Genomic DNA, 17,199 nt, shown 5'->3' with positions numbered 1-17,199 from the left:
CACGTCACAGTCATTCAATCATTGAATCCTACTCAGAATACCACAGACAAGGTTAGACCTTCCGGATTCTCTTGAATGCCGCCATCAGTTCTCGCCTATACCACGAAGATTCTGATCTCACGGAATGGCTGGCTCGTTTGTCAGGCGAGCACTCGGTTGTCAGGCGATCAACCATGCATCGTGTTATCAGGAATCCAAGAGATATTCACTAAGCCTCAGATGCTTGTAGAACAAGAATGGTTGTCAGTCACCTTGTTCATGGGTGAGAAGGATGATGGGCGTCAATCATCACCTTCATCAAGTTGAAGAACAAGTGATATCTTGGACAAAGAACAAGCGGAATTGAATAGAAGAACAATAGTAATTGCATTAATACTCGAGGTACAGCAGAGCTCCACACCTTAATCTATGGTGTGTAGAAACTCCACCGTTGAAAAATACATAAGCATAAGGTCTAGGCATGGCCGAATGGCCAGCCTCCCAATGATCTAAGATAGCATAAAACGAAGATGGCTACCAAAGTCCTTAGATACAATAGTAAAAGGTCCTACTTATAGATAACTAGTAGCCTAAAGTGTACAAAGATGAGTAAATGACATAAAAATCCACTTCCGGGCCCACTTGGTGTGTGCTTGGGCTGAGCAATGAAGCATTTTCGTGTAGAGACTCTCCTTGGAGTTAAACGCCAGCTTTAGTGCCAGTTTGGGCGTTTAACTCCCAATTAGGTGCCAGTTCCGGCGTTTAACGCTGGAATTTCTTGAGGTGTCTTTGAACGCCGGTTTGGGCCATCAAATCTTGGGCAAAGTATGGACTATTATATATTGCTGGAAAGCCCAGGATGTCTACTTTCCAACGCCGTTGAGAGCGCGCCAATTGGGCTTCTGTAGCTCCAGAAAATCCACTTCGAGTGCAGGGAGGTCAGAATCCAACAGCATCTGCAGTCCTTTTGAGTCTCTGGATCAGATTTTTGCTCAGATCCCTCAATTTCAGCCAGAAAATACCTGAAATCACAGAAAAACACACAAACTCATAGTAAAGTCCAGAAAAGTGAATTTTAATTAAAAACTAATAAAAATATACTAAAAACTAACTAAAAGATACTAAAAACATACTAAAAATAATGCCAAAAAGCATTCAAATTATCCGCTCATCACCTACCTTGACCCTAACCCTATTACAACCCTCAAAATACCTCTTGATATATGTATTTGTGCATTAAATTTTTGTTGATTGGTAGAAGAAGAGCAAGCCTTAGAAAGTAAGATTAGTAGAGAATTGAGAGAATCGAACCTTAAACACTTGAGCGATTAGAGTGTATACACTTCCAGTGAGGGTTCGATGCTCGATTCCTTGTTCCCAGCTTTCATGAGCTATTTTCTTCTGCAAGTCTATTTGTACTTCATTTTTATGATTTGAATTAGTGAAATCCAGTTCATATTTATTCTTGAAAGAATTATTTACTTTTAACCAAGTAGGTAAAAACATTTTGCATCTAGTTGCATTCATATAAATAGGTTGCATTTCATACATCCTACCATTCCTCTTCACTCTTTTAGTTCTCTTGAGCTTAGCATGAGGACATGCTAATGTTTAAGTGTGGGGAGATTTGATGCACCACTATTTTGTGGTACATCTTGTGGTTAATTGAGTGGATTTTATCCACTAATCTCACACTTATTCATGTAACTTGCATGTTTTACATTTTCCTTCCTGAATTTGTGCTACGATTGAAAACATGTTTCTTTGGTCTTAATTCAGCTATTTTTAATCCTCTCTTATTACCATTGGATGCCGTGATATGTGTGTTAAGTGATTTCAGGGTTTATAGGGCAGGAATGGCTTAGAGGATGGAAAGAAAGCATGCAAAAGTGGAAGGAATACAAGAAATTGAAGGAATTGCTAATGCTGTCAGCCCTGACCTCTTTGCATTCAATCGATCATAACTTGAGCTACAGAGGTCCAAATGAGGCGGTTCCAGTTGTGTTGGAAAGCTACATCCGAGACTTCGCAATGATATATGATTTGCCATAGCTGCCTGGATGTTGGGCGATGCGCACGCGTGACATGCGCACGTGCTTGACGTATCAGAAATTGCTGGGGCGATTTCTGGGCTATTTTTGACCCAGTTTTCGGCCCAAAAAATATAGATTAGAGGCTACAGAGTGGAGAAATCCAGGGAGGGGACATTCATACATCACATTCACACAATTTTAGGTTTAAGATGTAGTTTTAGAGAGAGAGGCTCTCTCCTCTCTCTTAGGTTTTAGTATTTAGGATTTCTTTAGGATTTAGGATTATCTCTTCTCAATCCCAGGTTTAATGTTCCTTGACTTAATTCTCTCCTACTCTTATTGACTTTAATACTTTGATCTATACATCCCTTTTGTGATTGGATTCTCTATTTAATATAATTTGAGGTATTTCATATTCAAGATTTTTCTCTTTTGATCTATGTTGTTGATATTTGAGATTGTCTATTTGGATGTTATTATCTCCTATTGCTTCCCTACTATTTGGTGTTTATGCCCTCCAGGTGTTTGATAAAATGCTTGGGAGGATTTTAATTTAGATTTTCACCCTTTTGGCCTTGGTTGAGTAATTGGTAACACTTGAGTTATCAAACTCCTTTGTCGATTGTTAATTGAAAGTTGCTAATTAACTTGAATTCCACTAACTCTAGTCTTTCCTTGGGAGTTGACTAGGACTTGAGGATTCATATTGATTCATCCACTTGACTTATCTTCATAGTTAGAGGTTGACCAAGTGGGAGCAACGGACAATTCTCATCACAATTGATAAGGATAACTAGGATAGGACTTCCAATTTTCATACCTTGCCAAGAGTTTTATAGTTATTATTCTATTTTCTCTACAATTTACTCTTCTCATTTTTCATCCCCTAAACCCCAATTTACACAACTCATAACCAATAATAAGAATACTTCCCTGCAATTCTTTGAGAGACGACCCAAGATTTGAATACTTCGGCTATCAATTTTATTAGGGGTTTGTTACTTGTGACAACCAAGTTTTTGTGCGAAAGAATTTTTGTTGGTTTAGAAACTATACTTGCAACGAAAACTTATTTGTAAAATTATAGACCGCGCAAGAATCCGTTTGTCATAGACCATTTACCGTCAAATTCAACGACAAACTAAATTAAATGGTAAAACCTTGTCGGATCTTTTCATTCGCGGCTACATACTGGCAGATTTAGCAGTAGATATAAGCTTTTAATAGGCAAAACTATAGAGGTTGTTATCGTCAAAAAATTTTCAATGGTAACTTTAGCACAATAAATTAGATTTTTGTGTATTTAATACCAACGGACTAAACCGACGATAAACTTAAATTTTATTTTCTTTTTGAATGGCTATACAAAATATATGTTTGAATCTCAAAAATTAATAGTCAAATCTTAATTAATGAAAATCTAATAGTATTTTTAATCAAAGATATATAACTATAATATGAAATAACAAATGTACAGAAGAAAAAATCAAACAGATAAACTACAAATACTATTAAACAAAGCAAAACTATACCCTAATCAACACAGGCCCTAATAACTGTCGTCGTTGTCGTCCCCCTAGTCATGCTGAGTTGGAGATGTAAGAGGTGGTGTCAGTGCCTGTACTGGTGTATGTGCAGAGGACGAAGAGCCCCCTCCAGTAGTGGCACTACCACTAGCGTGCATCTGGTCATAGTCGACTGCCATCTGATGTTGCATCCACTGAATTTGCTCCAGCTCCTGCCTCAGGGACTCTGTCTCTATATCGCGAGCATTTCTCTCTGCCATGCGTGTGAGGAGCTTATTATACCTCTCCTTAGCCTGATGTAGCTAGTGACCCTGGTCCTGAAGGCTCTGTGTTAGCTTGTGAACCTGCTCGCATAAATCGACGTCCTTGAAATCTGCAAGGCTGGTGGCTCAGGTGGATGAAGCCCTCAAAGTGAAGGTGCGGAGGTTGCTGGCGAATAATGATCCCATCCCATAAAAATGATTCTTATACAGCTCACTTACGGTATGTCACCAACCCCATTAGGATCAACAATGGAAGCAGTATAGTTGTTGTCATCTTCCCCATTTTGCTGAGATCGCTAGGTCGCGACCTCCAAATTCTACGTGTATGATTCCAACCACATGATATGCAAATGTTATTAGGATAATAATTAATTGAAAACTATTATAATTTATAAAACAAATTATGATGTTTACTTACATAATAATCTTTAAATCGCTGATCAACAAATTTTTCCTTGTTCTCCTTTAGTGTGTGAGTATATTTGAAGACCTCCCTCTTCGTCGTCTCACGATCTAACAACTTAGACTACACATATTGAAGAAAAAGATTATATTAATTGACAATTAATTTAAAAATCAAATATAAATGAACTTAATATATTAATACAAGTTATATACCAGCTTGGACTTTGTCTTCATAAAAGTTGCTAACCTACCAGTATACTTGGACAATCTAGCCGATATCTTGTTGGCCCTGTTTGTGGCTCGGTGACGCTTGAACTCCTCATCATTCTCCTGGTGGACGAAATTGTGATCCATGTTCTAACTATTTTGAGAGAAATCATTATTATGGCACTGGTTGAATTCACAACTCCGTTCAACTAACCAGCAAGTGTACTGGGTCGTCCAAGTAATAAACCTTACGTGAGTAAGGGTCGATCCCACAGAGATTGTTGGTATGAAGCAAGCTATGGTCACCTTGCAAATCTCAGTTAGGCAGATTAAAATTGTTTATGGTTTCGGAAATTAATAATAATAATAAGAAAATAGATGAAATAATAAAAGGGATAGAACACTTATGCAGATTCATTGGTGGGAATTTCAGATAAGCATATGGAGGTACTGTAAGGCTCAAGGACGCCTGCTCTCCTACTTGCTTCAACTCAATCCTTCTTACTCCTTTCCATGGCAAGTTGTATGTAGGGCATCACCGTTGTCAGTGGCTACATCCCATCCTCTCAGTGAAAATGGTCCTCTGCGGCTGTCACTCGCATGGCTAATCATCTGTCGGTTCTCAATCAGGTTGGAATAGAATCCATTGATTCTTTTGCGCTTGTCATCACGCCCAGCCTTCAGGAGTTTGAAGCTCGTCACAGTCATTCAATCCTAGAATCCTACTCGGAATACCATAGACAAGGTTTAGGGCTTGTTTGGGTGAGCTTTTAAGAAAAGATCTTTTTTCGAGTTATCTTTTTTTAAAAGATCTTATAGAGAAGTAAAAGTAATTTTATGTTTGGATATCTCATGTAAAAATGTCTTTTTATCTATCAATTATGTTTGGGTATAACAATATAAAAGTACTTTTTTGTTTATTTATTACATGAAAAACATCTTTTTTTTAAGAAAAAAGATCTTTTAAAAAAAGATGTAAATTACAGCTTCTCAAAAAAGATCTTTTTTAATTTTACTAGTGCTTTTACTTTTACTATTAGAAATTTGCCAAACACGTTAAAAAATAAAAAAAGATCTTTTTTCATTGAAAAAAGATCTTTTTTTAACAAAATAATGGCGCCCAAACATGCACTTAGACTTTCCGGATTCTCATGAATGCCGCCATCTATCTAACTTATACCACGAAGATTCTGTTGGGGAATCTAAGAGATACGCATTCAAGCTCTGTTGCATGTAGAACGGAAGTGGTTGTCAATCACGCGCGTTCATAAGTGAGAATGATAATGAGGGTTATTTAATCATCACATTCATCATGTTCTTGGGTGCGAATGAATATCTTGGAATAAGAATAAGAGAGAATTGAATAAAAGAAAATAGAACTGCATTAATACTTGAGGTACAGCAGAGCTCCACACCCTTAATCTATGGTGTGCAGAAACTCCACCGTTGAAAATACATAAGTAAAAGGTTCAGGCATGGCCGAATGGCCAGCCCCCAAATGGTCACAAGACCGAATGATCAAAAGATTCAAAATACAATCCAGGATGATATTATGATAATAAAAAGTTCTATTTATAATAAACTAGCTCCTAGGGTTTACATGAGTAAGTAATTGATGCATAAATCCACTTCCGGGGCCCACTTGGTGTATGCTTGGGCTGAGCTTGATCAATCCACGAGCTGAGGCTTCTCTTGGAGTTGAACTCCGAGTTATGACGTGTTTTGGGCGTTCAACTCCGGATCATGACGTTTTTCTGGCGTTTAACTCCAGACAGCAGCATGAACTTGGCGTTTAACGCCAAGTTACGTCGTCAATTTCCGAATAAAGTATGGACTATTATATATTGCTGGAAAGCCCTGGATGTCTACTTTCCAACGCCGTTGAGAGCGCGCCAATTGAAGTTCTGTAGCTCCAGAAAATCTATTTCGAGTGCAGGGAGGTTAGATTCCAACAGCATCAGCAGTCCTTTTGTCAGCCTTTTTCAGAGTTTTGCTCAAATCCCTCAATTTCAGCCAGAATTTACCTGAAATCACAGAAAAACACACAAACTCATAGTAAAGTCCAGAAATGTGAATTTAACATAAAAACTAATGAAAACATCCCTAAAAGTAGCTTGAACTTACTAAAAACTACCTAAAAACAATGCCAAAAAGCGTATAAATTATCCGCTCATCACAACACCAAACTTAAATTGTTGCTTGTCCCCAAGCAACTGAAAATCAAATAGGATAAAAAGAAGAGAATATACTATAAATTCCAGAATATCAATGAATATTAATTGTAATTAGATGAGCGGGACTTGTAGCTTTTTGCCTCTGAATAGTTTTGGCATCTCACTTTTTCCTTTGAAGTTTAGAATGATTGGCTTCTCTAGGAACTTAGAATTTCGGATAGTGTTATTGACTTTCCTAGTTAAGCATGTTGATTCTTGAACACAGCTACTTATGAGTCTTGGCCGTGGCCCTAAGCATTTTGTTTTCCAGTATTACCACCGGATACATAAATGCCACAGACACATAACTGGGTGAACCTTTTCAGATTGTGACTCAGCTTTGCTAGAGTCCCCAGTTAGTGGTGTCCAGAGCTCTTAAGCACACTCTTTTGCCTTGGATCACGACTTTAACCACTTAGTCTCAAGCTTTTTACTTGGACCTTCATGACACAAGCACATGGTTAGGGACAGCTTGATTTAGCCGCTTAGGCCTGGATTTTATTTCCTTGGGCCCTCCTATCCATTGATGCTCAAAGCCTTGGATCCTTTTTACCCTTGCCTTTTGGTTTTAAGGGCTATTGGCTTTTTCTACTGCTCCTTCTTTTTCTATATACTCTTTTTTTTTTCGAATGCTTCTTCTTTTTCACTGCTTTTTCTTGCTTCAAGAATCAATTTCATGATTTTTCAGATCATCAATAACATTTTTCTTTGTTCATCATTCTTTCAAGAGCCAACAATTTTAACATTCATAAACAACAAGATCAAAAGACATATGCATTGTTCAAGCATTCATTCAGAAAACGAAAAGTATTGTCACCACATCAATATAATTAAATTAAATTCAAGAGCTATTTTTGAAATTTATGTACTTCTTGTTCTTTTGAATTAAAACATTTTTCTTTTAAGAGAGGTGAAGGAGTAATGGATTTTATTCATAGCTTTAAGGCATGGTTACATACTAATGATCATGAAATAAAGACACAAAACATAGATAAACACAATACTAAAAACCGAAAACAGAAAGAAATAAAGAACAAGGAATGAATCCACCTCTAGTGGCGTCTTCTTCTTGAAGGACCAATGATGTTCTTCAGCTCTTCTATGTCCCTTCCTTGCCTTTGTTGCTCCTCCCTCATTGCTCTTTGATCTTCTCTTATTTCTTGGAGAATGATGGAGTGCTCATGATGTTCCGCCCTTAATTGTTCCACATTGTGACTCAAACCTTCTAAAGAAGTGTTGAGTTGCTCCCAATAGTTGTTTGGAGGAAAGTGCATCCCTTGAGGCATCTCAGGGGTTTCTTGATGATGAACTTCCTCATGCACCTCTTGAAAACCGTGAGGAGCTTCTCTTGCTTGCTCCATCCTTTTCTTGGTGATGGGCTTGTCTTCTTCAATGGAGACATCTCCTTCTATGATAACTCCAGCTGAGTAACATAGATGGCAAATAAGGTGAGGAAAAGCTAGCCGTGCCATAGGTGAGGGCTTGTCGGCTATTTTGTAGATTTCATTGGAGATGACCTCATGAACTTCTACTTCCTCTCCAATCATGATGCTATGAATCATGATGGCCCGATCCACAGTAACTTCAGATCGGTTGCTAGTAGGAATGATGGAGCGTTGAATGAACTCCAACCATCCTCTAGCTATAGGCTTGAGGTCCAGTCTTCTTAGTTGGACTGGCTTGCCTTTGGAGTCTTTCTTCCACTGAGCTCCTTCCACACAAATGTCCATAAGGACTTGGTCCAACCTCTGATCAAAGTTGACCCTTCTAGTGTAGGGGCGTTCATCTCCTTGCATCATAGGCAAGTGGAATGCCAACCTTACATTTTCCGGGCTGAAATCCAAGTATTTCCCCCTAACCATTGTGAGATAATTCTTTGGACTTGGGTTCATACCTTGGTCATGGTTCCTAGTGATCCATGCATTGGCATAGAACTCTTGAACCATTAAGATTCCGACTTGTTGCATGGGGTTGGTTAAGACTTCCCAACCTCTTCTTTGAACTTCATGTCGGATCTCCGGATACTCATTCTTCTTGAGTTTGAAAGGGACCTCAGGGATCACCTTCTTCTTTGCCACAACATCATAGAAGTGGTCTTGATGGCTCTTGGAGATGAATCTTTCCATCTCCCATGACTCGGAGGTGGAAGCTTTTGTCTTCCCTTTCCCTTTTCTAGAGGATACTCCGGCCTTAGGTGCCATTGATGGTAATGGAAAAAACAAAAAGCTTATGCTTTTTACCACACCAAACTTAAAATTTTGCTCGTCCTCGAGCAAAGAAGAAAAGAAGAGTAGAAGAAGAAGAAAATATGGTAGAGAGGGAGAGAGGTAGGTTCGGCTATGTGGGAGAAGAAGGGGTTGTGTTGTGTGAAAATGAAGTAGAAGGGAAGGGTATTTATAGGGAGAGGGGAGGGTGGGTGTTCGGCCAATTTGGGTGGGAATGGGTGGGAAATTGAATTTGAATTTTATGAAGGTAGGTGGGGTTTATGGGGAAGAGTGGGGTGATGTGAATGGTGAATGGGGGAATTGGGAAGAGGAATTGAGTTGATTGGTGATGGGTGTTGGGAAGTGTGACATGGGGAGTAGGAAAAATGAGATTTAGGATTAGGAGAGTGTGATTAGGATTAAAAGGTAAGGTAGGAATATGGTAGGTGGGGATCCTGTGGGGTCCACAGATCCTGAGGTGATCCTGTGGGGTCCACAGGATCCTGAGGTGTAAAGAAATACCATTCCTTCACCATATAGGCATATAAAATGCCTTCATGCATCATTCTGGCGTTTAAACGCCCATTGGTGCATGTTCTGGGCGTTCAACGCCCATGAAATGCATGTTTCTGGCGTTGAACGCCAGTTTCATGCTTGTTACTGGCGCTCAGCGCCAGCTTTTCTCCTCTAGGCACATTCCTGGTGTTCAACGCCAGGATGTTGCTTGTTTCTGGCGTTCAGCACCAGAATGGTGCTCTGTTCTGGCGTTGAACGCCAGCCAGATGCATCTTACTAGCGTTGAACGCCTGAAAATTTTTTCTTCTTCTGTTTTTGACTCTGTTTTTAATTTTTTTGATTTTTTTTCGTGACTCCTTATGATCATGTACCTAATAAAACACAAAATAACAATAAAATAGTATAAAATAGAAATTAGATAAATAAAATTGGGTTGCCTCCCAACAAGCGCTTCTTTAATGTCAATAGCTTGACAGTGGCTCTCATGGAGCCACAAGGTGATCAGGTCAATGTTGTATAGTTGTCCACACCAAACTTAGAGTTTGGATATGGGATCTTAACACCAAACTTAGAGTTTGGTTGTGGCCTCACAACACCAAACTTAGAGTTTGACTGTGTGGGCTCTTCTTGACTCTGAACTGAGAGAAGCTCTTCATGCTTACTCTCTTCTGTCACAGAGGGATGGCCATGTGCCTTAAACACAAGGTAGTCCCCATTCAATTGAAGGACTAACTCACCTCTGTTGACATCTATCACAGCTCCTGCTGTGGCTAGGAAAGGTCTTCTAAGGATGATGCAATCATCCTCTTCCTTCCTAGTGTCTAAGATTATGAAATCAGCAGGGATGTAAAGGCCTTCAACCTTTACTAGAACGTCCTCTACTAACCCATAAGCTTGCCTCAATGACTTGTCTGCCAATTGTAATGAGAACAAGGCAGGTTGTACCTCAATGATCCCCAGCTTCTCCATTACAGAGAGTGGCATTAGATTTATCCCTGACCCCAGATCACACAGAGCTTTTGCAAAGTTCATGGTGCCTATGGTGCAAGGTATTAAGAACTTGCCAGGATCTTGTTTCTTTTGATGTAGTATTTTCTGAATCCAAGTATCCAGTTCATTAATGAGCAAGGGAGGTTCACTTTCCCAGGTCTCATTACCAAACAACTTGGCATTCAGCTTCATGATAGCTCCTAAATATTGAGCAACTTGCTCTCCAGTTACATCTTCATCCTCTTCTGAGGAAGAATAGTCTTCAGAGCTCATGAATGGCAGAAGGAGATTCAATGGAATCTCTATGGTCTCAATGTGAGCCTCAGATTCCTTTGGATCCTTAATAGGAAACTCCTTCTTGCTTGAGGGACGTCCCAGGAGGTCTTCCTCACTAGGATTTTTGTCCTCTTCCTCCTTTGTGCATTCGGCCATATTGACTATGTCAATGGCCTTGCACTCTCCTTTTGGATTCTCTTCTGTATTGCTTGGGAGAATACTGGGAGGAGTTTCAATGACTTTCTTACTCAGCTGGCCCACTTGTGCCTCCAAATTTCTAATGGAGGATCTTGTTTCATTCATGAAACTGAAAGTGGCCTTTGACAGATCAGAGACTACATTGGCTAAATTAGAAGTGTTTTGTTCAGAATTCTCTGTCTGTTGCTGAGAAGATGATGGATATGGCTTCTATTGCCCAGCCTGTTGCGTCCACCATTGTAAAAACCTTGTTGAGGTTTTTGTTGATCCTTCCATGAGAAATTTGGATGATTTCTCCATGATGAGTTATAGGTGTTTCCATAAGGTTCACCCATGTAATTAACTTCTGCCATGGCAGGGTTCTCAGGATCATAAGCTTCTTCAGAAGCTGCCTCTCTGGTACTGTTGGATGCTGATGAGCGGATAATTTGTACGCTTTTTGGCATTGTTTTTAGTATGTTTTTGATATCTTTTAGTTAGTTTTTAGTAAATTTTTATTAGTTTTTAATTAAAATTCACTTTTCTGGACTTTACTATGAGTTTGTGTGTTTTTCTGTGATTTCAGGTATTTTCTGGCTGAAATTGAGGGATCTGAGCAAAAATCTGATCCAGAGACTCAAAAGGACTGCAGATGCTGTTGGATTCTGACCTCCCTGCACTCGAAGTGGATTTTCTGGAGCTACAGAAGCCCAATTGGCGCGCTCTCAACGGCGTTGGAAAGTAGACATCCTGGGCTTTCCAGCAATATATAATAGTCCATACTTTGCCCAAGATTTGATGGCCCAAACCGGCGTTCAAAGTCACCTCAAGAAATTCCAGCGTTAAACGCCGGAACTGGCACCTAATTGGGAGTTAAACGCCCAAACTGGCACTAAAGCTGGCGTTTAACTCCAAGGAGAGTCTCTACACGAAAATGCTTCATTGCTCAGCCCAAGCACACACCAAGTGGGCCCGGAAGTGGATTTTTATGTCATTTACTCATCTTTGTACACTTTAGGCTACTAGTTATCTATAAGTAGGACCTTTTACTATTGTATCTAAGGACTTTGGTAGCCATCTTCGTTTTATGCTATCTTAGATCATTGGGAGGCTGGCCATTCGGCCATGCCTAGACCTTATGCTTATGTATTTTTCAACGGTGGAGTTTCTACACACCATAGATTAAGGTGTGGAGCTCTGCTGTACCTCGAGTATTAATGCAATTACTATTGTTCTTCTATTCAATTCCGCTTGTTCTTTGTCCAAGATATCACTTGTTCTTCAACTTGATGAAGGTGATGATTGACGCCCATCATCCTTCTCACCCATGAACAAGGTGACTGACAACCATTCTTGTTCTACAAGCATCTGAGGCTTAGTGAATATCTCTTGGATTCCTGATAACACGATGCATGGTTGATCGCCTGACAACCGAGTGCTCGCCTGACAAACGAGCCAGCCATTCCGTGAGATCAGAGTCTTCGTGGTATAGGCGAGAACTGATGGCGGCATTCAAGAGAATCCGGAAGGTCTAACCTTGTCTGTGGTATTCTGAGTAGGATTCAATGATTGAATGACTGTGACGTGCTTCAAACTCCTAGCAGGCTAGGGCGTTAGTGACAGACGCAAAAGTATTAATGGATATTATTCCGGCCTGAACGAGAACCGACAGATGATTAGCCTATGCTGTGACAGAGCATCAGGGACGTATTTTCACTGAGAGGATGGGAGGTAGCTGCTGACAACAGTGAAACCCTACACGAGCTTGCCATGGAAAGAGTAAGAAGGATTGGATGAAGGCAGTAGGAAAGCAGAGACGGAAGGGAAGGCATCTTCATACGCTTGTCTGGAGCTCTTACACCAATGATATACATAAGTATCACTATCTTTATCTTTTATGTTATTTTCGTTCATCACCATATACATTTGAGTTTGTCTGACTAAGATTTACAAGATGACCATAGCTTGCTTCAATGCTAACAATCTCCGTGGGATCGACCCTTACTCACGTAAGGTATTACTTGGACGACCCAGTGCACTTGCTGGTTAGTTGTGCGAAGTTGTGTAATGCCATGGTATTGAGCTACCACGTTTTTGGAGCCATTACCGGGGATTATGAGAGTTGTGAAAAAGTATTGTTCACAATTTCGCCCACCAAGTTTTTGGCGCCGTTGCCGGGGATTGTTCAAGTTTTGAGCAAGCTTTTGGTAACAATGCCTGGGATTGTTCTAGTTTGGACAACTGACGGTTCATCTTGTTGCTTAGATTAGGTATTTATTTTTTTCGAAATTCTTAAAGATGAATTCTAGAGTTTCATGATGATTTGTTGAAATCTGGCTGGCTGAGAAGCCATGTCTAATCTGATTGGACCGAGGTTTCAACTTATCACCACAAGAGCTTGTTGATTTCCATCAATTTTGCTTTTGGAGCAGTGATCTGCTAAGGCTTGGCTGACCTTTGGTCATGTCTAGTGTTTTGGACCGAAGCTTTCTTTGAAAGCTTGGCTGGCTGTGAAGCCATGTCTAATTCCTGGACCGGAGTCCTAGACTAGCATTGCACTGATTCCTGGAATTCTCATTAAGAATTTTGATACCTTTTTCCACTTAATTTTCGAAAAACACAAAAAAATCAAAAAAATCATAAAAACCAAAAATATTTGATGTTTCTTGCTTAAAGTCTAGTGTCTCATCTTAAGTTTGGTGTCAATAGCATGCATTCATTCATGTATCTTAAGGGTTTTCAAGTAATTCTTGATGATTTCTTACTCTGATCTTTGAATTCTTTTGGCTTGAGTGTTTATGTGTCTCATATAGTGTTAGTAGTGTACAAACTGCTAAGTTTGGTGTCTTGCATGCATTGTTATTTGATTCTTATTGCATTTGATTATTAAAAATCCAAAATACTTTTAATTTGTGTCTTTTCAAGTCAATGATACAAAGAATTGAAGATTCAGAACATGCTGCAGAGGAATTATACAGAAAAAGCTGAGCATTCAAAAATGCCCAGTGAAGAAGGCAGACTGGCGTTTAAACGCCAACCAGGGTACCTGGTTGGGCGTTTAACGCCCAAAGGGGTAGCATTTTGGGCGTTAAACGCCAGAATGTATACCATTCTGGGCGTTTAACGCCAGGATGGTGCTAGGGGGAAGATTTTGTTTTCAAAATCAATTTTTTTCAAGTTTTCAAAGCTTTTCAAAATCAAATCTTTTTCAAATCATATCTTTTCAATCAAATGTTTTTAAAATCAATTTCTTTCCCTTTTCAAAAGATACTTACTAACAATTAATGATTTGATTGAACATTTTTTGCCTTTTCTGTTAAGGAAGGTTTTATGTTTGAATCATATCTTTTCTTGTTAGGCAAGTCACTAATTTTCAAATCAAATCTTTTAAAAGTGTTTTCAAAACATATCTTTTAAAATTGTTTTCAAATCATATCTTCTCAATCACATTTTTTTACCATAACTTTTCAATCAAATCTTTTTAACCTCATCTTTTTCAAAATAGTTTTCAATCAAATCTTTTTGATTTCTAATTTCAAAATCTTTTTCAAAAATCACTTGATTTCTTTTCCACTTTCAATTTTCGAAAATCAATTAAGTGTTTTTCAAAATGTTTTCAAAATCTTTTGATTGAATTTTCGAAAATTCTCTTCCCTCCTTCTCACATCCTTCTATTTATGGAGTACCACTCCTTCTTAATGCACAATTCGAACCTTATCTAATTAAAGTTCGAATTATTCTTCTCCTTCTTCTTTCTATTTCTCTTTTCCTCTGACACTTCAAGGAATCTCTATACTGTGACATAGAGGATTCCACATTTCTCTTGTTCTCTTCTCTTTCATATGAGCAGGAGTAGAGACAAAGGCATTCTTGTTGAAGCTGATCCTGAACCTGAAAGGACCTTGAAGAGAAAGCTAAGAGAAGCTAAAGCACAACTCTCTGTTGAGGACCTGACCGAATTCTTCAAGGAAGAAGAACCCATGGCAGCCGAAAACAACAACAATGCCAACAATGCAAGGAAGGTGCTGAGTGACTTCACTGCACCTACTCCCAACTTCTATGGGAGAAGCATCTCTATCCCTGCCATTGGAGCAAACAACTTTGAGCTTAAGCCTCAATTAGTTTCTCTAATGCAACAGAATTGCAAGTTCCGTGGACTTCCAATGGAAGATCCTCATCAGTTCTTAGCTGAATTCTTGCAAATCTGTGACACAGTCAAGACTAATGGGGTAGACCCTGAGGTCTATAGACTGATGCTATTCCCTTTTGCTGTAAGAGACAGAGCTAGAATATGGTTGGATTCTCAACCTAAAGAAAGCCTGGACTCTTGGGAAAAGCTAGTCAATGCCTTCTTGGCAAAGTTCTTTCCACCACAAAGATGGAGTAAGCTTAGAGTGGAGGTCCAAACCTTCAGACAGAAGGATGGAGAATCCCTCTATGAAGCTTGGGAAAGATACAAACAATTAATCAGAAGATGTCCCTCAGACATGCTTTCTGAATGGAGCATCATAGGTATTTTCTATGATGGTCTCTCTGAACTATCCAAGATGTCTTTGGATAGCTCTGCTGGAGGATCTCTTCATCTGAAGAAGACGCCTACAGAAGCTCAAGAGCTAATTGAAATGGTTGCAAATAACCAATTCATGTACACTTCTGAAAGGAATCCTGTGAACAATGGGACTAATCAGAAGAAAGGAGTTCTTGAGATTGACACTCTGAATGCCATATTGGCTCAGAACAAGATATTGACTCAACAAGTCAACTTGATTTCTCAAAGTCTGTCTGGAATGCAAAATGCACCTGGCAGTACTAAGGATGCTTCATCTGAGGAAGAAGCTTATGATCCTGAGAACCCTTCAATGGAAGAGGTGAGTTACCTAGGAGAACCCTATGAAAAAACCTATAATTCTTCATGGAAGAATCACCCAAATTTCTCATGGAAGAATCAAGAGAGACCTCAACAAGGTTTCAATAACAATAATGGTGGAAGAAACAGGCTTGGCAATAACAAGCCTTTTCCATCATCTTCTCAGCAACAGACAGAGAGTTCTAAGCAGAATACCTCTGACTTAGCAACAATGGTCTCTGATCTAATCAAAACCACTCAAAGTTTCATGAATGAAACAAGGTCCTCCATCGGAAATTTGGAAGGACAAGTGGGACAGCTGAGCAAGAAAATTACTGAACTCCCTCCTAGTACTCTCCCAAGTAATACAGAAGAAAATCCAAAAGGAGAGTGCAAAGCCATAAACATGGCCGAATATGGAGAGGAAAGAGAGGAGGTGGACGCCACTGAGGAAGACCTCAATGGGCGTGCACCAATCTCCTCTGAGTTCCCCAATGAGGAACCATGGGAATCTGAGGCTCAAAATGAGACCATAGAGATTCCATTGGACTTACTTCTGCCTTTCATGAGCTCTGATGAGTATTCTTCCTCTGAAGAGGATGAGTATGTCACTGAAGAGCAAGTTGCTAAATACCTTGGAGCAATCATGAAGCTAAATGACAAGTTATTTGGAAATGAGACTTGGGAAGATGAACTTCCCTTGCTCACCAAAGAACTGGATGACTTGTCTAGGCAGAAACTGCCTCAAAAGAGGCAGGATCCTGGGAAGTTTTTCTATACCTTGTACCATAGGCACCATGACCTTCAAGAAGGCCTTGTGTGACTTAGGGTCAAGTGTAAACCTCATGCCCCTCTCTGTAATGGAGAAATTAGGGATCTTTGAGGTGCAAGCTGCAAGAATCTCATTAGAGATGGCAGACAATTCAAGAAAACAAGCTCATGGACTTGTAGAGAATGTTTTGGTGAAGATTGAAGACCATTACATTCCTACTGATTTCATTGTCCTAGAGACTGGGAAGTGCATGGATGAATCCATCATCCTTGGCAGACCCTTCCTAGCCACAGCAAAGGCTGTGATTGATGTTGATAGAGGAGAGTTGATCATTCAAGTGAATGAAAAATCCTTGGTGTTTAAGGCCCAAGGACATCCCTCTGTCACCATGGAGAGGAAGCTTGAAGAGCTTCCCTCAAATCAGAGACAAACAGAGCCCCCACAGTCAAACTCTAAGTTTGGTGTTGGGAGGCCACAACCAAACTCTAAGTTTGGTGTTGAACCCCCACATTCAAACTCTAAGTTTGGTGTTGGGAGGTTCCAACATTACTCTGATCATTTGTGAGGCTCCATGAGAGCCATCTGTCAAGCTACTGACATTAAAGAAGCGCTTGTTGGGAGGCAACCCAATGTTTTATAGTTAACTATTTTCTTTTGTTATTTTATCTTTTTTGTAGGTTGATGATCATAAGAAGTCACAAAAACAATGAAAAAAGCAAAAACAGAATGAAAAACAGGAAGAAAAACAGCACACCCTGGAGGAGAAGAAGCTGGCGTTCAAACGCCAGTAAT

At 39.6% G+C, this 17,199-nt stretch overlaps 1 non-coding gene across 1 annotated transcript; it reads right to left on the bottom strand.

The window, feature by feature from the left end:
* Positions 1-15,174: 15,174 nt before the first annotated feature.
* Positions 15,175-15,282, bottom strand: LOC130958702 (small nucleolar RNA R71). Its single transcript, XR_009077810.1, has one exon. It is a non-coding gene; the product is annotated as a small nucleolar RNA R71 (small nucleolar RNA).
* Between the last annotated feature and the right edge of the window lie 1,917 nt (positions 15,283-17,199).

The sequence above is a fragment of the Arachis stenosperma genome, chromosome 10 (assembly GCF_014773155.1).
Source record: "Arachis stenosperma cultivar V10309 chromosome 10, arast.V10309.gnm1.PFL2, whole genome shotgun sequence".
NCBI classification, from domain to species: Eukaryota; Viridiplantae; Streptophyta; class Magnoliopsida; order Fabales; family Fabaceae; genus Arachis; species Arachis stenosperma.
Note: the sequence above shows the minus strand (reverse complement) of the source record. Positions and strands in the feature narration are given on the sequence as shown.